Here is a 20,772-nt window from a genome sequence, read left to right as displayed (position 1 = left end):
GGAGAGACACGTGTGGAGGGTGAGGTGGAGGGTGAGGAGAGAGACGTGTGGAGGGTGAGGAGAGACGTGTGGAGGGTGAGGAGAGACGTGTGGAGGGTGAGGAGAGACACGTGGAGGGTGAGCAGAGACACATGTGGAGGGTGAGCAGAGACACGTGTGGAGGGTGAGCAGAGACACGTGTGGAGGGTGAGGAGAGACACGTGTGGAGGGTGAGGAGAGACACGTGTGGAGGGTGAGGAGAGACACGTGTGGAGGATGAGGAGAGACACGTGGAGGGTGAGGAGAGACGTGGAGGGTCAGGAGAGACACGTGGAGGGTGAGGAGGGTCAGGTGGAGGGTGAGGAGAGACACGTGGAGGGTGAGGTGGAGGGTGAGGAGAAACAGAGTTGGAGGGTGAGGAGAGACGGAGGTGGAGGGTGAGGAGAGACATGGAGGGTGAGGAGAGACACGGAGGGTGAGGAGAGACACGTGTGTGGAGGGTGAGGAGAGAGACGTGTGGAGGGTGAGGAGAGACATGTGGAGGGTGAGGAGAGACGTGTGGAGGGTGAGGAGAGTCATGTGGAGGGTGAGGAGAGACACGTGGAGGGTGAGCAGAGACACATGTGGAGGGTGAGCAGAGACACGTGTGGAGGGTGAGCAGAGACACGTGTGGAGGGTGAGGAGAGACACGTGTGGAGGGTGAGGAGAGACACGTGTGGAGGGTGAGGAGAGACACGTGTGGAGGGTGAGGAGAGACACGTGTGGAGGGTGAGGAGAGACGTGTGGAGGGTGAGGAGAGACACGTGTGGAGGGTGAGGAGAGACACGTGGAGGGTGAGGAGAGACATGGAGGGTGAGGAGAGACACGTGGAGGGTGAGGAGGGTCAGGTGGAGGGTGAGGAGAGACACGTGGAGGGTGAGGTGGAGGGTGAGGAGAAACAGAGTTGGAGGGTGAGGAGAGACGGAGGTGGAGGGTGAGGAGAGACGGAGGTGGAGGGTGAGGAGAGACGGAGGTGGAGGGTGAGGAGAGACCGAGGTGGAGGGTGATGAGAGATGGAGGTGGAGGGTGAGGAGAGACAGAGGTGGAGGGTGAGGAGAGACCGAGGTAGAGAGTGAGGAGAGACCGAGGTGGAGGGTGAGGAGAGACCGAGGTGGAGGGTAAGGAGAGACCGAGGTGGAGGGTAAGGAGAGAACGAGGTGGAGGGTAAGGAGAGACCGAGTTGGAAGGGAATCAGAAGTGGAGGAGAGGGAGAGGTGGAGGGTGAGGAGAGACAGTGGTGGAGTGGGGGGGAGGGGAGGATATCACTTTTACTTCCTCTCCTAGTGTAAGGTAACGCCCCCACCCCACAGGCCCTGCCGGGGCCAAGAGCAGATCACTGTTCGCATCAGCCGTCACCCGAGACCGCTCCGTACTTGTTGGTAAATAGAGGTTCACTATCTGTTGATAATGAGATTCACTTGGGCGGCTGACTTACCTCCTCCACCCCCAGGGCCAACACTGAGAAGGCATCAGAGACCTGGTGCTGCCTATGCTGCAGTACTGCGAGAGAGAGGGATGGGGGGGCGGTCAGAGGAAGAGGAGTGGGGTTAGAGAAGGGACAGGTGGGGAGAGAAAGAGGAGAGAAGGGACAGAGACAGAAAAGGAGCAAAAAAAGAATTAGAGAGAGTAAAGAGGAGAGTTGGGGAAAATGAAAACATTACGAGAGAACATGTAGCAAAGAGGTGGAGAGAGAAGATGGGAGAGAGTAAGGACGCAGCCAAGAGATAGGGCAGAGACAAAAAGAATCGAAACAATACAAAAGTATTTTCCAAACTCGTAAATAACCACGGGCCAAACAACTGATCTGCAATGAAGCATCCGAATCCGGTATATCATGACGTTAACCATGCAATAAAAAATAAATTAAAAAAAAATAAAAAAACACTAAAAAACACGTATACACCATGTTGACCCTTTTCCATGCAACGTATTCTAAAACGCCATTCTCATTCATACATTCACAGCAAACCTGTTCACAAGAGTGACAGAAAATGTGGTATTAGTGTTACATTTTTGTTTACATCACTTATGCAATTAAAGGATTCATGACCACACGGTTAAACAAAACGTACTGATTGGCCTTGCCGTGAAGGAGAAACACGTGTTGACACACACTCCCGATCTGTGAAACGTTCACCCCACTTTCTCGAAATTGAAACCAGTGCATGTGTCCGACGAACTTCCTGCCGCTTATCTGAATGCACCAGTGACAGAAGATAGTCACCATCTTGCAACAACACAATTAAAGGGAGGCATGTCTGTCTCGCCCCACCGCCACATGTCTCTGAGTCTTACTGTCTCATGCGAGATCAGACAGCTGACACCGACTCTTCCCCTGAGACAGTACGGGAGATGCGTGTGTGTGCATAGTGTGTGTGTCTATATGTATATATCTGTGTGTGTATGCATGTGTGTGTGTTTGTATGTGTATATGTTTTTGTATGCATGTGTGTGTTGGTGTGCAAGTATGGGTGTGTCATTGTGTTCATTTGTCTTCATGGAGGTGTACACATATGTTTGTGTGTATACCTATGTCTGTGTATGCATGTTTGTGTGTATGTATATGTGTTTGAGTATGTTGGTGTGCGTGCTTGTTTATATGTGTATGTGGGGTTGGTGTGTTGGTGTGCATGTATATGCATATGTTTATGCATGTCTGTGTGTGTTTGTATATGTTCATATGTGTGTGTAAATGCATGTGTGTGTTTGTATGTGTGCATAGTTGTGTATGCATGTGATCAGAGGGAAGAGTGCACTTGAGGGCAAAGAGGAAAACATACAGGGAAGAGTATGTGAGGGCAGAGAGAAAAATACAGAGGGAAAAGCACGTGAGGGCAGAGAGAAAAATACAGAGGGAAGAGCGCATGTTAGACCGGAGATAAAAACATAGAGGGAAGAGAGCATGTGAGAGCAGAGAGAAAAATATAGAGAGAAGAACACATGCGAGGGCAGAGAAAAAAATACAGAGCGAAGAGCACATGTGAGAGCATAGAGAAAAAATGCAGAGGGAAGAGTACATGTGAGGGAAGAGAGACAAATACAGAGGGAATAGCATGTGTGAGGAAAGAGAGAAAAATGGAGAGGGAAAAGCACATGTGAGGGCAGAGTGAAAATACAGAGGGAATAGCACATGTGAGACCAGAGAGAAAAACATAGAGGGAAGAGCATATGTGAGGACAAAGAGAACAAGTACAGGTTATGCCAAGCGGAAGTGATCGAGTTTGCGATCAAACATCAAAGCGGCGAAAGTGAAAGTAATCGAGCAGAGCATCAAAGGGCTGGGTGAGAAGGGAGGGGGGAATGCAAGGGTCAAAGCAGCTAAAGTGAAAGTAATCGAGCAGAGAATCAAAGGGCTGGGTGAGAAGGGAGGGGGGAATGCAAGGAGCAGAGGAGCAGCTGTGCATGTGCACGCCATCGTGCACTCAAGCCCTAGGCCAGCAAAACCATGTGGGTAGTACTTTTGAAAGCCCACTTACAAAATGTCTCAAAGAGACAGCTTTCGCTGTCTCAGCGAGACCTAAAAAGGGACTCCTTTGCTCTGCTGTGGCTTATGTTTCGCCGATCGCGTCAATGCTCCTCTGTGCGTAAGATGATAGTGTGTGATATTGCTTCCTTGTTAAAGCCTTGGCTTGTTCTATCAGCTTCCACTGGAACCGTTTCTTGTCGGTCCCTGTAGCTACTGGCACTCTGTTGACGCGATCCACACACACAACCACAACCACAAACCACAACCACAAACATACACACAACCACACACACACAACCACACACACAACCAAACACACAACCACACACACACACACACACCACACACACAACCACACACAACCACACACACAACCACAACCACACACAACCACACACACACAACCACACACACAACCACATACACACAACCACACCCACAACCACACACACACACAACCACACCGAACCACACAACCACACCCACAACCACACACACACACACAACCACAACCACACACAACCACACACAAAACCACACACACAACCACACACAACCACAACCATACACACAACCACACACACACACAACCACATCCAACTGCACACACACAACCACACACACAACCACACACACAACACACACAACCACAACCACAACCACACACACACACACAACCACACACACACAACCACAACCACACACACAACCACACACATACAACCACACACACACAACCACACACACAACCACACACACACAACCACACACACACAACCACACACACAACCACAACCACACACAACCACACACATAACCACACCCAACCACACATCCACACACACACCCACAACCACACCCACAACCGCACCCACACACAACCACAACCACACACACACAAGGACACACAACCACAACCACACACACAAGCACACACACAAGCACACACACAACCACACACACACAACCACACACAACCACAACCATACACACAGCCACACACACACAACCACACCCAACTGCACACACACAACCACATACACAACCGCACCCGCACCCACAACTGCACCCACAACCGCACCCACACCCACAACCACACCCACACACACAATCACACACACAACCACACACACACAACCACACACACAACCACACACACACACACAACCACACACACAACCACACACACACAACCACACACACACACAACCACACACACACAACCACACACACACAACCACACACACCCACACACACAACCACACACACAAGGGAGGGCAGGGGAGACACCATGATCACGAAGGTGGTTCTCCCAGGGTGAGGCTCATCCATTGCACTTTGGATGTGCTGACCCATGCGATGTCCCCAAATGCGGGATACTCAACTGCATAATTTCTGGTAGTGGGGGACTGCGTCCGCGCTTTCCCCTGATCTCTGGTTTCAAGAAAGACAAAAAGGAAAACAAATAAAAAGGAGTCTGGAGCACCCTTTGACGTTTCTTGTGGTCCGTCCAGGGTGCTGTAAGCTGGCTGGAATGGGAAGTGGGCGAGGGCCCAAAAAAAAAAAACGATTAAATATATCAGTGCCATTTACACTGTTACTATTATTGTCAGGGAGCGAAGGCAGGGACTGGTGATTCCAGAGTTAGTACTTAGCAAGGTGACAGGGCAAGGTAAATACCAAGCTATCCAAATATAACTGGTGTCACAGGCTCGGTTTGAGACTGTTGTACTCACGGCAAGATAGACTGAGACTGACAACAATAGGTAAGACAGTTAAGACTGCAAAGGACCTGGGCGCAACAACACAAGTCTTTCCCTTACCTGATCAGAAGGGAGAACAAGCCGGAGGTCTCTCTGTAAGCCAATATGGACTGCAACAAACAGTGGACTGAATCTGAAATGGAACAGAAAACCAGCGTAGAAAGAACAATAGGATAGACAAATCTCAAGAACAGGAAACCAGACAATACAAAAGAACTAGAGATAGAGACTGAAGACAGATACTGCATTGGCACATGGAACAGGCAGGGACACAGAGAACACCAAGACAAGGAATTATGAACAGATCATCAGAAATCAAAAACAGGAATACTGAGTTCAAGATCAGGCTGTACCAAAGAGGCACTGGGGCATGTAATGTGCTGTTGGCACCGAGAAACTCAAAATAGGATTCAGCATGCAGGACAAGGGATTTAAGAATGTACTCAATACGCACTGGAACAAGGAAGTCCCTTGTGGTATATGGAATAAACACAGAATTTCAGAACAAGGAAGCAATGGAAAGCGCTGCCACCTCAGCAAAGACATGGTCAGAAGACTAACCGGGGAAACATAGACGTTCAGCATATGAAGCTACAAAGGAAAAGCTGAATAGAGGCAAGAGTGCAAAGTAAGGATGAAACAAATTAAACTGAATGCTGCATAGGCAGCCACATGTAATCAGAAGGCTGCAAACAGCAGTAGTAGGAAACAGGATTATTCTGAAGTTTTCAAAGCAAGAGCTCACAATAACAGCAGTAGAAACATGGCTTCTGAATGCTAAATCCAGTCTTAAAGCCCTCCTCTCAGCTAAACACCTAAACAGGGTGATTGGAACACAGAGCATGTGTGTGCAAGCTGCAGCATGGTGAATGTGAGAGCAGTTAAAGTCCCTCCTCCAGCTCTCTGCCTAATGGAGTGAATGGAGAATTCAGAAAGCAACAAGAACAACACTCCACAGTGGAACATGGATTGAATCATGTTTCTGAACATGGCAGGAATTAATGAAAGGGAGCACATAGGTGTGCTTGAAGTGGTAACACAGATTTCAAAGTATAACAAGATTCACCAAAAATCTCTTCTGCAGCTATCAGACTCAATGCATAGAAGTACTATAATGCATGAGGAGTTGATAGTTAACCCCTGGAATGGAATTTGGAGTAGATCTGATTTGCAGTAGGATTTGTAAAGTCTGTGAATGAGCATTGGCATACCACACAGGTTTCAATCCAGTGTTAATGATAGAAGCAGTCTCACAGAAGGTCTTCAAGAAGTGGGACCTGATGGCAGGATAGGAGGATCCTGACAATTACATCTATGAACATAGTATTAATAGTTTGAGTAGGTGTTGTTATTTATTGATGCTGTGCTTTTAGGTTTTCTAACATCTTAGTATAAATAGTGTGCTATCATAAACATTGCATTTGGTGTGCATGTTATGATTTGTATGACCAAAAACTGTTTGCAATGGGAGGATGACAGCAGGCTTTTCCCTCAACCTGTTTCACATGGCCAACCCCTGGTGCACAGAGTTTCAAGCATGAGCTCGTCCCTTTTTATTAAAATTGTTTTGAAATATTTTTTTTAAAACATTTTTTGCTGGGGATTTGCAGATCTCAATGGCGGGTTCATGCACCCCTAAAGACTCTTGGAGTGAGGTTCTTTGACATTAGGGAGGATTTTTGAACTTTCAGAGACCCTTGGTTCAATATTGGACCTCTCTGGCAAGGATTCACACACCCTGGAGCCATGTTGGAACCCATGAACCCTATTTTAGTGTCTGTGAACACTGCAGCAAAATTTCCTTTTTTAAATTAGCATTTTAATCTAAAAAGGGATATTTCGGCCCTCCCCCTGAGCCAGTGGCTGAGGTGATGCTACCACTGTACCCTTATAGCTTCTTGACTCTTATTTCAAGGTATATCGATCAATTTTTGCATCTTGTAATGGCAACCACAAGAGACTTTTCTCTGTTGCTACCAGCCAATCACAGGATTCAGATCTATGGACCTGGCTTTGGGTTCATAGATCTGCCATTAATGTTGTGGGGAAAAAAGCTCCCTTACACAATAAGACTTTACAATTGTTTTAATTTAGTCCAGGGTGGGTCCACACACCCATATTCGCAGACTATCTGCAGACTACTGGTCTAGATGAATATATATTTTTAGGCCTCTCAAGCCTACAGCTGAAGCGTTATGTGACACTAATTTCTCGAAAATCACTGAACAAATGTAAACCAAACTAAGGAAAGGGACTTCCTTGCGTAAAGTTCTACTTTCATGTAAAGTTTCATGTAATTCTGTTGAGCCATTGTTTCTGTAGATGACAGCAAATAATGTGTGGCAGTTAAAATGTGAAAATTCACTTTTTACTCCCTCCATGCCTTCCCTCAGTTATAGATCTAACAAATCTTACCATGCTGAAACCAAATAAATTAAAGTTTTGTTTGGAAAATGTATACACATTTGTCTAACGACAGCAAATGTATCATAAATAAATGCATTTTCAATGAAAACTTTGACCTAACCATAACTAAGGATGAACCATGGCTGCCTCAAATATATATTGTGCATAAAATGGTGGGACTATTTCCTCCACCCAGAAAATACCATTAACTCAGAAAGTGGTATTTACTGGGTGTGGGTAATACATCCAATTTCAAGTTTTGAACATTGCAATGATGTATATCTTGAAGAACCAGTTTTCAACTAATCAAATTCCCTCGATAAATGTCAGCTGGTATGACCCGACACAATCTAGCAGGGGAAAACCGTGAGTGTGTGATAATTATCACATAACTCATAATTTCAATCTATGTGCAAACTCCTTTTGAAAAAGATTCCAACATTAGCCCTGAAGTTGTAATCATGGCCATGCCAAATATACAAGTGGGCAGAGTGCAGTATACCTTTTATTAATCAAAATCATTATGCAAGGGGTTGAATTTGTGCAGGCTGGTAAAATCACAGTGAAGAGGCCTTGTGATTATGAACAGAGTTGTTTCAATTGTAAAGCCATTGTAACATGCAATCTTTATAATAGTAAATATTGTTTTTCCCAAGTCAGTGCCACGGCGCTGCAATAAAATAAAGGAATATGACATTTATTTTCACTGTAGTAATACATGTTCAAATGTGTGATTATTAGTACACTTTCTCTAAAAAAACATTTGTTATTGGGCCACATCTATTTTCACTGTCACGATATGTATATTAACCCCTTCCATGCTCATGACGGAACGGTTCCGTCATGAGCATCGGTTGAGCTGTGCTCATGACGGAACCGTTCCGTCATGGCCCCGCCCGCGCTCGAACCCTTCAGCACCGCGGGGGAATCCGCGCAGCGCTGAAGGGGTTAATGGAAAAAAAGTTCAAAGCAAAGTTATGGTTGGCTTTCCTTATAACACCTTAAAGTATCTTTTAAAAACCTAAGGAATGGACTTAGGCACTGTTCCATTAAATTTATGGTTAAGAAATGGAACCGTTAATACTGACTCACACACCAAATGCAGTGCTTACCCTGCATGCAACAGATACAATTACATATGTTGTCAACATTCTTACAGATGAGATTACATATCACATTACCTTTAACAATCTGAAAGAGATAACTATGAAAGTTGTAGTATTTATTGATTTGTGTATGTGCTTTGTTAGGTCTTGCGGACCTAGCGTTGCAGCGCGCATGCGCTGCTTGCTCTGCGAGGCATATTGTATTAGAGTATGTTTTAGAAGTGGGATGGAAGCCCTGCCCGTTTTTTTTCATTGGCTGGCGTCATCGTCAATGGTAAACGCTGGCCTCCGATTGAAAATGAGGCTTCTTAGTCCCGCCTTGTTACCGCCCTGTCTCCTTTTGGGATGGGCCATCGGGACTGGATCGTTTACTTGCGGCGTTACACCCACGGTCTCCATTAGTCAGTAAGCACTCTTTTTTTGTTATTTGCAGCGCGGTCCTCTTTCACTTTAGGGACCGCGCTTGTTTATTTAATTAATTTGCCATTAATTTAATTAATTTGCTGCACGACTTGCCGCGCAGGCCGGTTTCAATTTTGCAGTCGTGCTCGTTTATTTAATTAATTTGCAGCGCAATCCGCTCACTTTAGCAGCTGTGCTTAATTTATTTACTTGTTTTTTATTGCTTTCCGTGCTCTCTTTCATAATTCAGGTTGGAGAATGTACCTTGGAAGACAACAGCCTTGTGACCTTGGTGGAACGTCCCTTAGTCAGGCATCCATTAGTGATGACAGAACACGGAGGCAGAGTTAGCTGCTTCCTGCCTGTCCTATGGGAGAAGCGAAAGTGCCCCGGGGGTACGAGCAACACAGCCCTTGCAAACTGCACTGCTGTGGCAAAGCTGGTGCTGCCGGACCTCATCTCAGAATGAGAAACCCGGCAGCGAGAAACTAGCATTGTGGTGATAAACGCTTCTGGTATATATCCCTCTGTTAGTTGAAGAAAGAATACCTGCATCGCAGTGGGAAGTGGGCTGCCATCTTAATCTCAGCAATCCTTGGCCAGCAGAGTCAGGTCTGCAGTCAGTCTTGATGACTATCACTGGCAAACCACGTGGCTAAGATTTGAGGGAAATGGACCCAAAAAGAGCTCTGGTCACTCACAGTGGGTATCCAGGGAAACAAGAGTGAGACGGGGAAGAGGGTGGAGGATGCGGGAGGTGGGTGAGTGAAGGCAGGAGCTCAGATGTGTGCCGTTCTGGGCGGGCACCGAAAAACTGAATTGCTTTGCAAAGAGAAGAAATAAAAAATAAAAACTGTACTTTGCTGAAGCACTGAAAACAACAAGCAGCGACCTGCTAGAGGTAGATGGGGGACAGCACAGGTAAAGTGAACTGCAAGCAGCGATGCAGAAGCACTGAATTGTTTGCAAACAAAGAACAAGCATTTGCAATGCAACAGGTCTCGCATTTACACACATTTGAGTTATTGGCATTGTAAATGACAATGGCTTTTATTTTTGTTTTTGTTTTTGATACATAAATAAAACGCATTGTCACTTACACTGCCAATAGCTTAAACTCGCATAAATGCGAGACCTATTGGATTGCAAATGCATGTTCAATCTTGTTGTGCATTTAGTTGTTGTTACTTAATAGGATAAATATTGTGAGTTCATAAGCGCTGTTTAAATTAACATTAGTTTCCTTCTGCTCCCTCCGTAAGTCACTCCCTGAAGTAACATGGATGCCCGTCCTGTGTTGGTGATCTGTCCTCCGATATATGCCTTGGAAAAATGGGTGTGCCTTATGGGTCTGCCAGTCCCAGATGTGCTAGCAACAATGGGGGCTTATTCCATATGGTTTGGGAATGTCATAGCATTGACAGTGTCCAAGATAATAGAACGCCCGATTGATTGTTCCCCAACATCGCTTTGCTGGGTATCTTGGACAATGTGTGTGTCCCCAGAGGGGACCCTATGTTTGTAGACAATGCGTTACCATGGCCAGCAAGCCATTACAATACACTGGAAATCCACCCAGTCCCCTTCTGAGGCCAAACGGAGAGCTGCAGTGGACTGCTGCGCCAAAATGGAGGAACCGATCTACAATACACAGGCTGCCCTCATGAAGATGGAAAGATTTGTGGGAGGTGGTGGTCTTACCATAATGTGCTTATGCCCTGAGTACTATGTTGTAGCCTGGTTTCTATCTGACCTGCTGATGTTTCTTGAGATAATTGCATTGTGTGCGTGGTGCGCACCTCTCTTTCATGGTGTTCTCTGTAATAAAATCAATAAAATTTAGTTATCAAAAAATAATCACTGTAAACAGTCTAACAGAAGGCGATATTCAGATATTAATGGGAGCAGTTCCGTGGCATTCTAAGAGATGCTCCTCTTTGCTAAGGCACATTGGCCCATGGCCCAGAGTGGGGTACTTTCACTGGGCTTTGACAGGGGTAGTGCCTATTGACTGGTCCCTTGTGATCACAATCAGTAATCAATTTGTCCCCTATCTAGTACATTTCTTCCTTCCCTTTAGGAGCAACGTCAGCACCTTTTTTCTGTCTTGGTGATAGAGTTTATGAAGTCCTGCCCCACGCATCACCAAGGCAAGCCGCTGTCAGCAGAGGCTGCACCATTTCAGTGGTGCTCACCCAGCTCACCCCACCAAGCAGGGATGCTGTGATCTTGGCTTTGGTTAAGGGATGAAGATCGTGATCCAGGATAGGGTACCACCAGAGGCTAGAGGTAGGTCATCAGTTTCACCAAAGAGGGAAACCCAATATTCCACGAGGAAACTGAGTATCAATGACTTAGACGACTATGTTCCACATGGCAAACATTTGCCAACTATTTTGAAAAAATGTGGGGAATCACTGGCTCAAAACCTCAGTGATGCATATAATTAATGCTGGGGAAACCAGTATGTGCAATTTAATTCCTATTTTATTATTTATGTGCACGTAGATGTTGATTTGATCAATAATCAGTATTTCACGCGAAAAAACTCAGTAACATTGGCGGCAATAAATGCAGTTTGAAAGCGAACACGTGAAAAACTCCCTAAGAAAGGGAGGTACGCGTCATGGAAATGTTTAAGCATGACTGCCGTGTGTGCTGAGGCGGTGGTGAAAAGCACAAAGCTTGGTATGAGGACCCCAAGGCATGGGCGGACACTCTCCAGAGCCAAGCAAAGGGCCGCTCTCTGGCCCATAATATACAAACCACAGGAGTGCTTGTATTTATGGTCGGAGTCAGAGTTAATATTGAAAAGGAATTGTTCTTTTCTTAATAACGTTGGCCCTGTTCAACGAATCTGCACAAAATGTTGCAAAAAACATACATCCACGTTGAATACTTCATGGCAATATATGTGCAAGTCTGTCAAGGTGGAGGCCCAAACAAATGGGCTATTTGAACTCCCTTTGGAATCTTTACTCTGCGGTACATAAATATTAGCTGCATGCAATTATATCATACATGGCATGTGAGTAGAAATATATAGAAGAAAGAGTATTTGCCTTGTTGGGTGTAAATCCGTTCAGTAAATCAGTACATTTTGGGGAAATGAGCATTTGAGCATTCTGGGCATGAAGAGGTTAAATAATACTAGAAACATTTGGAAAGTTTTGATTTTCTAATAACTATAGAGCTGTTTGATGAAGTTGCATGAAATTTGTACATGCTTAGTATGTTTGACTTGGTTTTGGTGTTTTTTTAAATTTGTGCCGAATCATCAAGAGGGGCACATTTAAAAGAGGGAAGCAACCAACTGGTCATTTGCCCATAAATGTGTCATCATTGGATAGACCCACTTGAAATTTGACAGACGTTTCGCATGTATATACTTAAGTACTTATGGCACGCTTCGTGAAGATCCATCAAGGAGGGCAAAGTTAAAAGGGGGGAAAACAATGCCATGTGCCAATAACTTATGGTGCCCTTTAACGAATCAGCATGAAATTTGTCAGACTGTTAGCACATTACGCTAATTACAGCAAACTCAAGTTCCATGCAGATCCAAAAAGGGGGAGGCCAACGTTACATGGGGGATAGGGTCAAAAAATAATTTGTTTGCTTATGACTTTGGCACATTTTGGTTCACCATAAAACCTAAATGTTAAGGTTACTCTTGATATTTTGAGTTTCATGCAAACCTGTCAAAGGGGGGATCACTTGGCGCTGGTCTGGGAAGTAGGATTTTCCATTTCAATTCCCATTTGATCTGTGTGCATAAAGAAAAATTGAATGAAAATACATCAGACCTGGGATGAAATTAAACTTCACTCAAGGGAATGCCTTTGCTTATTTCAGTGGAGTAGCTAGACCTACTGCCACCTGGGGTGGATAAGAGCAGGAGTGGGCCGGGGGAGGGCATCTGAAGGATGACTTGTTCTGGAGGGTGGGGGGATGGTGGTAGTCTACAGACACAACTTTCTCACCTCTGGCATCCCCAAAAACAGCCCCCCTTGCTACCCCATTGGCTTATTTTGGTGTAAATCCATTTAGTAGTTTTTGAGAAATTAGCTTTATACTAATGTGTGGGGGGCTTGAAAGAGTTAAAAGTTAAAGATAAGGAAGCTGTTAGGTTTCCGTAATACATTTTGGGTCCTCTGTGCCAAAGTTGGGTCTGCAAACACCTTAAAGCTTGGTCTGTAAATCCTTAAAAATATATCTAAAAAAATATAGCTCCCACCCAGTCACTACACCAACCTGTATGCAGCAGGCAATGGCAGTATGGAGCATGTTATCAAATTGTTAGCAAATTAAAAAAAATTTGGTATGCCCCAGAACTGTGCCACCTGTTGATGGATTTGCAAAAAAATAATAACGGTACACCAAACATGGTAAGGGTCTGCAAAATGCCATACCACCATAAGAATCTTATAAAAAAACACACAGTAGTCTTGCACACCTAAGGTCTGGTGTACACGACCAAAGGCTATATGTAGAGGGGGTTGACAGGTCGCGGTGATTTTGGTGCAGGGTATGACTTGTGTCCTGCACTGGACCCAAACCCTACTGTGCAGGACCAGCAAAGTTGGCTGCCTCTGGTGATTAGGTGCAGGCCAAGCCGTGCGGGCAAACCTTGTTGAGCTCGGTTCATGTGCAGTGGCAATTGGCCATCCAGCTTGGGCTGACAGAGGACTTGACTGGAAGCCAGGTCCTGTGCTCAACACTTGCTGCACACAGCTGACGGTCACGTGCTGTGGCTGTTGGCCATGCAGTGAGGGATGGACCTAGAAACTGCATTTGGTGTGCATGTTCAATCAATCAATCAATCAGTTACATTTATAAAGCGCGCTACTCACCCGTAAGGGTCTCAAGGCTTTGGGGGGGAGGGGGGGGGGGTCAGTGCTAGTAGAGCCAGGTCTTGAGCTGCCTTCTGAAGGAGAGGTGGTCCTGTATGGCGCGAAGGTGGCTGGGAAGGGAGTTCCAGGTCTCCGCTGCCAGAAAAGAGAAAGATCTTCCTCCGGCGGTGGCTTTGCGGATGCGGGGTACGGCTGCCAGGGCTTGTCCGGTCGAGCGTAGGGTGCGCGGAGGAGTGTAGAAGGAGATGCGGTGGTTGATGAGTTTTGGTCCGAGGTTGTGCAGGGCTTTGTGTGCGTGGGTGAGGAGTCTGAAGGTGATCCTCTTGTTGACTGGGAGCCAGTGAAGTTTCTTCAGGTGTCCGGAGATGTGGTGGTGGCGGGGTATGTTCAGGATGAGTCGTGCGGCAGCGTTCTGGATTTGTTGCAGTTTCCTCTGCAGCTTGATGGTGATGCCGGCGTACAGAGTGTTCCCATAGTCCAAGCGACTGGTGACGAGGGCGTGGGTGACGGTCTTCCTGGTGTCGGTGGGGATCCAGCGGAAGATCTTGTGGAGCATGCGGAGGGTGTTGAAGCATGCCGAGGTCACCGAGTTGACCTGTCTGGTCATGGAGAGGGATGAGTCCAGGATAAAGCCGAGGTTGCGTGCGTGGTCGGTGGGTTGGGGAGTGCTGCCCAGGGCGGGAGGCCACCAGGAGTCGACCCAGGCGGAGGGTGTAGGGCCGAGTATGAGGACCTCCGTCTTCTCTGTGTTCAGTTTAAGCCGGCTGTCTGTCATCCAGTTCGCTACTTCCTTCATGCCTTCGTGTAGTCTGGTTCTAGCTGAGGTGGGGTTGTTGGTGAGGGATAAGATGAGCTGGGTGTCGTCGGCGTAGGATATGAGGTCGAGTCCGTGTTTTCGTGTGATGTTCGCCAGGGGGGTCATGTAGATGTTGAAGAGGGTGGGGCTGAGGGATCCTTGGGGGACGCCGCAGATGATCTCTGTGGCTGTGGATCTGAAGGGGGGGAGGCGGACTCTCTGGGTTCTTCCGGAGAGGAAGGAGATGATCCATTCCAGGGCCTTGCCTCTGATGCCGGCGTTGCTGAGGCGACATATCAGGGTATGGTGGCATACCGTGTCGAAGGCTGCAGAGAGATCCAGGAGTATGAGGGCCACGGTTTCTCCTTTGTCGGTCAGGGATCTGATGTCGTCCGTGGCTGCGATGAGGGCGGTCTCGGTGCTGTGGTTAGCTCTGAAGCCGAACTGTGAGGGGTCGAGTGAGTCGTTGATTTCCAGGGCGGTGGTGAGTTGAGCGTTGACGATTTTCTCAATCACTTTGGCGGGGAACGGTAGGAGCGAGATGGGCCGGAAGTTTTTGAGTTCGGTGGGGTCTGCTGTTGGTTTCTTTAGGAGGGCGTTGAGTTCGGCGTGTTTCCATTTCTCCGGGAAGGTGGCGGTGGTGAAAGATGCGTTGATGATGTCTCGGAGGTGGGGTGCGATGATGTTGTCGGCTTTGTTGAAGATGTGGTGCGGGCAGGGGTCGGATGGTGATGCTGAGTGGATGGAGTTCATGATGCGGGTGGTTTCCTCGGTGGTGGTTGGGTTCCAGGTGAGGATGGTGGTGTTGTCGGTGGCGGGTTCCAGTGGTGGGTTCGTGTTGGTTGTGGTGAAGCTGTTGTAGATGTCGGTGATCTTGTGGTGGAAGAAGGCTGCGAGGGAGTCGCAGAGGTCCTGTGAGGGAGGGATGGAGTTGTTTTCTGCATCGGGGTTGGAGAGTTCTTTGACGATGCCAAATAGTTCCTTGCTGTTGTGGGCGTTGTTGTCTAGTCTGTTCTGGAAGGCTGATTTTCGTGCGGCGCGGAGGCGTTGGCGGTGTTGGCGGGTGGCGTTCTTGAGAGCAGACATGTTCTCCTCGGTCTGGTTGAGGCGCCAAGTCTTTTCGAGGGTGCGGCATTCTTTTTTGGAGTCCTTGAGGTCGGGGGTGAACCAGGAGTTTTTCTTGTGGTTGTTGGTGTTTGCTTGGGTCTTCAGGGGGGCCAGGAGGTTGGCGCAGTCGGAGATCCAGCTCGTGAGGTTGTTGGTGGCTTCGTTAGGGTCTGTGGTGCTGGTGGGTTGCTTCTGAGAGAGGGTCGATGTGAGTTGTTCCGTGGTGATTCGATTCCACTGTCTTCTTGGTGGTTGCTGGGTATGGTGGTGCACGGTGGTCTTCTTGAAGCTGAAGTGGACACAGCTGTGGTCCGACCAGGCGAGTTCTGTGGTGTGGCTGAAAGAGATGTGTTTGCTGGAGGAGAAGATGGGGTCGAGCGTGTGTCCGGCGTAGTGGGTGGGGGTGTTGACTAGCTGTTTCAGTCCCAGGTTGGCGAGGTTGTACAGTAAGGTGGTGGTGTTGTTGTCGGTGTGGTTCTCCAGGTGGAAGTTGAGGTCCCCTAGGAGGATGTAGTCGGTGGACGGGAGTGCGTGTGGGCTGACGAAGTCTGCGATGTCTTCGCTGAACTTAGTGCGTGGTCTTGGTGGTCTGTACATGAGGGTGCCTCTGAGGGTGGTCTTGGGGTCACTGTGGATTGCGAAGTGGAGGTGTTCGGCGTCGGGGAGTGAGTTGTAGACGTGGGTCGAGATGCGGATGGAGCTTTTGTGTGCGATGGCGATGCCTCCTCCGGTGCGGTTGGTGCGGTCTTTCCGGATGATTTTGTAGCCGTCGGGGATGGCTATGGCGATGTCGGGTGTCGAGGAGGGGTTCATCCAGGTCTCGGTGAGGAAGGCGATGTCCGGGTTTGTTGAGTCGATGAGATTCCATAGTTCGATGGCATGCCTGTGGACGGATCGGGTGTTGATCAGGATGCAGTCGAGGTTGTTTCCGGGGGAGTCGTTCTTGTCGGGTGCGATGTGTGTTCGTAGGCAGGTAAAGCGGCAGTTGCGGCAGGTGAAGGATCCGTGGGTCCGCTTCGGGGTAGCGTGGTAGCAGCCGGGCGTGCGGCCGGGGTTGAGGGCGGTGAGGGTGGTGGTGTCGTAGGTCAGGCGGGGGTGGCGGATGGGGTGGGGGTCGTGGGGACCAGGGGGACGGGTGCTGGGCGCGGTCCAGGCACGGACGGGCGCAGACGGGCTTGCCTAAGGTTTTCCTGGAGGTTGTGCGAGTTATGGATTGCTCTTCTAAATATAACTTCGGAATTTCAGTGATGTTTTGGTTTTAGTTCAAAAGTTGGAAGTTTGTGAGCCAACTAATTAACAGGAAAAGCTGGGCCAGAGTAGAGCCAATTGTCTGGCTCGGAACTTAGAGTCTGTGCAATAGCAGAGCCATGAAAGTGTTTGCTATATAAATCATACAACAAACATCACATAAATAATGATAAAGTCTTTTTAAAAAGTCTCCAAAATTCAATAGCATTTACTTAACATGTGGAAGCTTTGACATTAATGTGTCACATTATAGCACTGCATTGAGAAATACATATTAAAAGTGATAGTTTTTAAGCATAAACCATTAGTGAACTAAATAGTCAAAACAGTTGTCATATAAGCCCCATACATGGCCCAAGATTATTAGTGTAAGCTCGATGAATCCTCAAGATCGGAATGATGCTCAGAATGGTCCACCTCTTGATAGCTCCAAGCCTGAAATGCTGTAATAGCACAGACTATTGAAGTGATCAAGTGAGAGAAGGATAGGAAGGGAACAGAAGGCAAGGAGACCTAAAGAAAAACTAAATCAATACATCCTCCTATATGGTTTTATATATATATATATATCGCGGATTATGAGATAAACGCTGGACTTTGGCAAAATTAGAAAGCTACTAATGCTAAATATGACACTATGTTAAAGCCGGTTTGACAAATTTGCATAATGGTGTATTTCGGGATCTGTGGTCTGAAGAAGAGGCCACATGACCACTGGGACTAAATACAACTCACCTGTCATCAAGGCGCTGGCGCGCTGAAATGCGTGAGGTATAAAAAGAGTTGCTAAAGCTGCCACGTGATTTAACAGAATAAAGATGTCAGTTTGAAAAGTTGCCGAAGCTGTGGGCTCTTCGTCTTTGTTCATGGTTAAACAAGCAGGATTCTCTGTTCCTGACTAAATGCGAGCCCGCCCTGCAGAGTTGGAGGCCCCCGGTAAAGCGTAGAAATAGTTGTGCATATATATGTATATAAATTCTCCTCACCTCTGCACTCACGTTAGGCGAACAAAGAACCACGAACCACTAGAAATGTTGGCATTCATCTTTATTGCTCCTCAGAATATATAAATAAATAAAGAAATATATATATATATATATATATATATATATATATATACACATATATTATCTACTGGCGGTCGCCAGTAGATAGTTATAGTTAGGACCGTGTTTCCATAGGAAATCCGCCACATTCTATTTGGAATAACTTTGGCGCCGGTTGACGAATCCTCCCGAAATCTTCAAAATAGGTGGGGCGCTCCGCTCCGCTCCTACCCTGGAAGTCTCGGGGGGATTTGTCAAGCGGGGGCTGAGAAAAAAGGGGGGTCCCAAAACGCATTTTCCCCATGCAATTTTCCATAGGGACCTTTAGTCCAAGGTACAGCCCGAACGGCTGAACAGAATTACTTGAAATTTGGCAGAGAGGTAGTCCTCAGCTCAGGGAAGTGCCTTTTGCAGGTCTGGTGTCAATCTGTTGAGTAGTTACTGAGAAAATCAAAAGTAAAATCATATATATATGTGGGCGGAGCCTAACCACACATCTCATCCTGAGATCTGATTGGCTGTCAGCACTTCATCCAAGAAGTGTTGGCAGCCATCTTGGGACCAATATACATGATAGCACCTCATTAAAAAGCATTGCAGTTAATAGAAGGTTTTAAGACTTTAGTTACATTATAAATCATTTGTTGATGGTACCATACTCATTTTAGGAATTGTGGTATGTTCTAAGGTGATTTCACCATGTGAAAAAGCCTTCTGCTGGAATATCATGATTGAGAGAAAAATATGTTCTCATGCTTTTCCCACAGAGTTTTGGAAGGTGATCTATAAGCTAAACTGAGAGCTTATTTTCTGTAAATTCACATTATCTTTCTCAGTCATGTGAGAATGAAGTCTGACATTCTCAGTAAAACATGTACATTCAACAAGGGCAGAGACTGTCAGTTGATTCCTTTGTGTTCTACTGCAGCTTCCCAGAGTGTTCCAAAGAACAACTAGAGCGCTAACAGTCCTACTTATGATAAACGTATGGCACACCTGAAGCCATCTTGCTTGTATTAAAGTGGTAACTCTTAAAACATTTAATTTAAAAAGGAACAAAATGAGGGGGTTCATTTTTCCACAACAAGTATGATTAGTGCTGCAGAAAGAAAAACTAGGGCACATTTTGACTTCTGAAATCCTCTTTTATTTCATTAAAAAATTCTGACATGCAGACTGAAACATGCACTTTCAATACCAGCAGCAGTTTTCCCTGGTGAGCAGTAGCTTTACTACAGTGATCTAATGAGCAAAAAGAGTGCTAACATTCTGAATTTATGGCAAATGTGTGACACATCTGAATGCCTTCTTGATGGAATCAAAGTAAAAAACTGAAAGTATTTCCTACTGAGGAGACTGCAGTAAATGAGGAAATTAGGAAACTTCATAACAAATAAGTCTCCCAAGATGGCCACCAGAGACAAAAGAGCCCAAATGTAGCCCAAATATCACCCAGATGTAGCCCAAGTATAGCCCAATGACAGAATGTCCCAGAGTGTTCTTAAAAACAACTAGAGCGCTTACTGTCTTCATTATGACAAAAGTATGGCACACCTGAAGCCATCTTGATTGGAATAAACTGGTAACACTTAAAACATTTCATTTAAAAAGGAACACAATGAGGGGGTTCATTTTGCCATAGAAATTATGATTAATGCTGAAGAAAGAAAATGAGGGCACATTTTGAGTGACTTCTCAAATCCTCTTCTATTTCATTAAAAAATTCTGACATGCAGACTGAAACATGCACTTTTAATACCAGGAGAAGACTTCCATGGTGAACAGTAGTTTTACTACAGTGATCTAATGAGCAACTAGAGTGCTAACTTTCAGAATGTATGGCAAATGTGTGACATATCGGAATACCTTCATGATGGAATCAAAGTAAAAAACTGAAAGCATTTCCTACTGAGGAGACTGCAGTACATGAGGAAATTAGGAAACTTCATAACAAATAAATCTCCCAAGATGGCCACCGGAGACAAAAGAGCCCAAATGTAGCCCAAAATCACCCAGATGTAGCCCAAATATAGCCCAATGACAGAAGTGTGCAACACACTTATTATTTTGTGTTTTTGCAGTGTTATATAGTGCAGACTTGTCAGGTATTGGAGTGCTTTACATGAGCATTGGTTACATCACACAAGAACAAATTCATTTTGGTTGTAGACATGGGGAGACTAAGTGATTTGACCAAAATCACAGAATGTCGAGCTGAAGCAGAAACTCCAACCTGGTTCCCCAGTTGCAAAGTCTGCAGTTCTGGAAGTAACACCACATCCTCTCTCCTAAGTGCAACATTTAATCAAGTGGTCAACTGGATAAAAAAACATAAAGATAACAAATAATTTAAAAGTGCTTTGTCGCTATTTGAAAACTCAGAAAATATGTCCTTATTTTAGTCTTTTAGAGCACTAACCATAATTTTGATGCCAATAACACCCTCTCATATATGTAATTTCTAAAGGAAATGCTCTAGGTATTACAGTTTTGATTACATCAAGATGACGTCAGGCGTTCCACACTTTTGTAATGAATATAGAATGTTAGCAATCTAGTTG

General features: G+C 46.1%; 1 pseudogene; it reads left to right on the top strand.

Moving 5' to 3' along the window:
• The first annotated feature begins 4,760 nt into the window (after positions 1-4,760).
• Positions 4,761-4,914, top strand: LOC146867604 (U1 spliceosomal RNA; annotated as a pseudogene).
• Positions 4,915-20,772: the final 15,858 nt, after the last annotated feature.

The sequence above is a fragment of the Triturus cristatus genome, chromosome 1_2 (assembly GCF_964204655.1).
Source record: "Triturus cristatus chromosome 1_2, aTriCri1.1, whole genome shotgun sequence".
NCBI lineage: Eukaryota > Metazoa > Chordata > Amphibia > Caudata > Salamandridae > Triturus > Triturus cristatus.
Note: the sequence above shows the minus strand (reverse complement) of the source record. Positions and strands in the feature narration are given on the sequence as shown.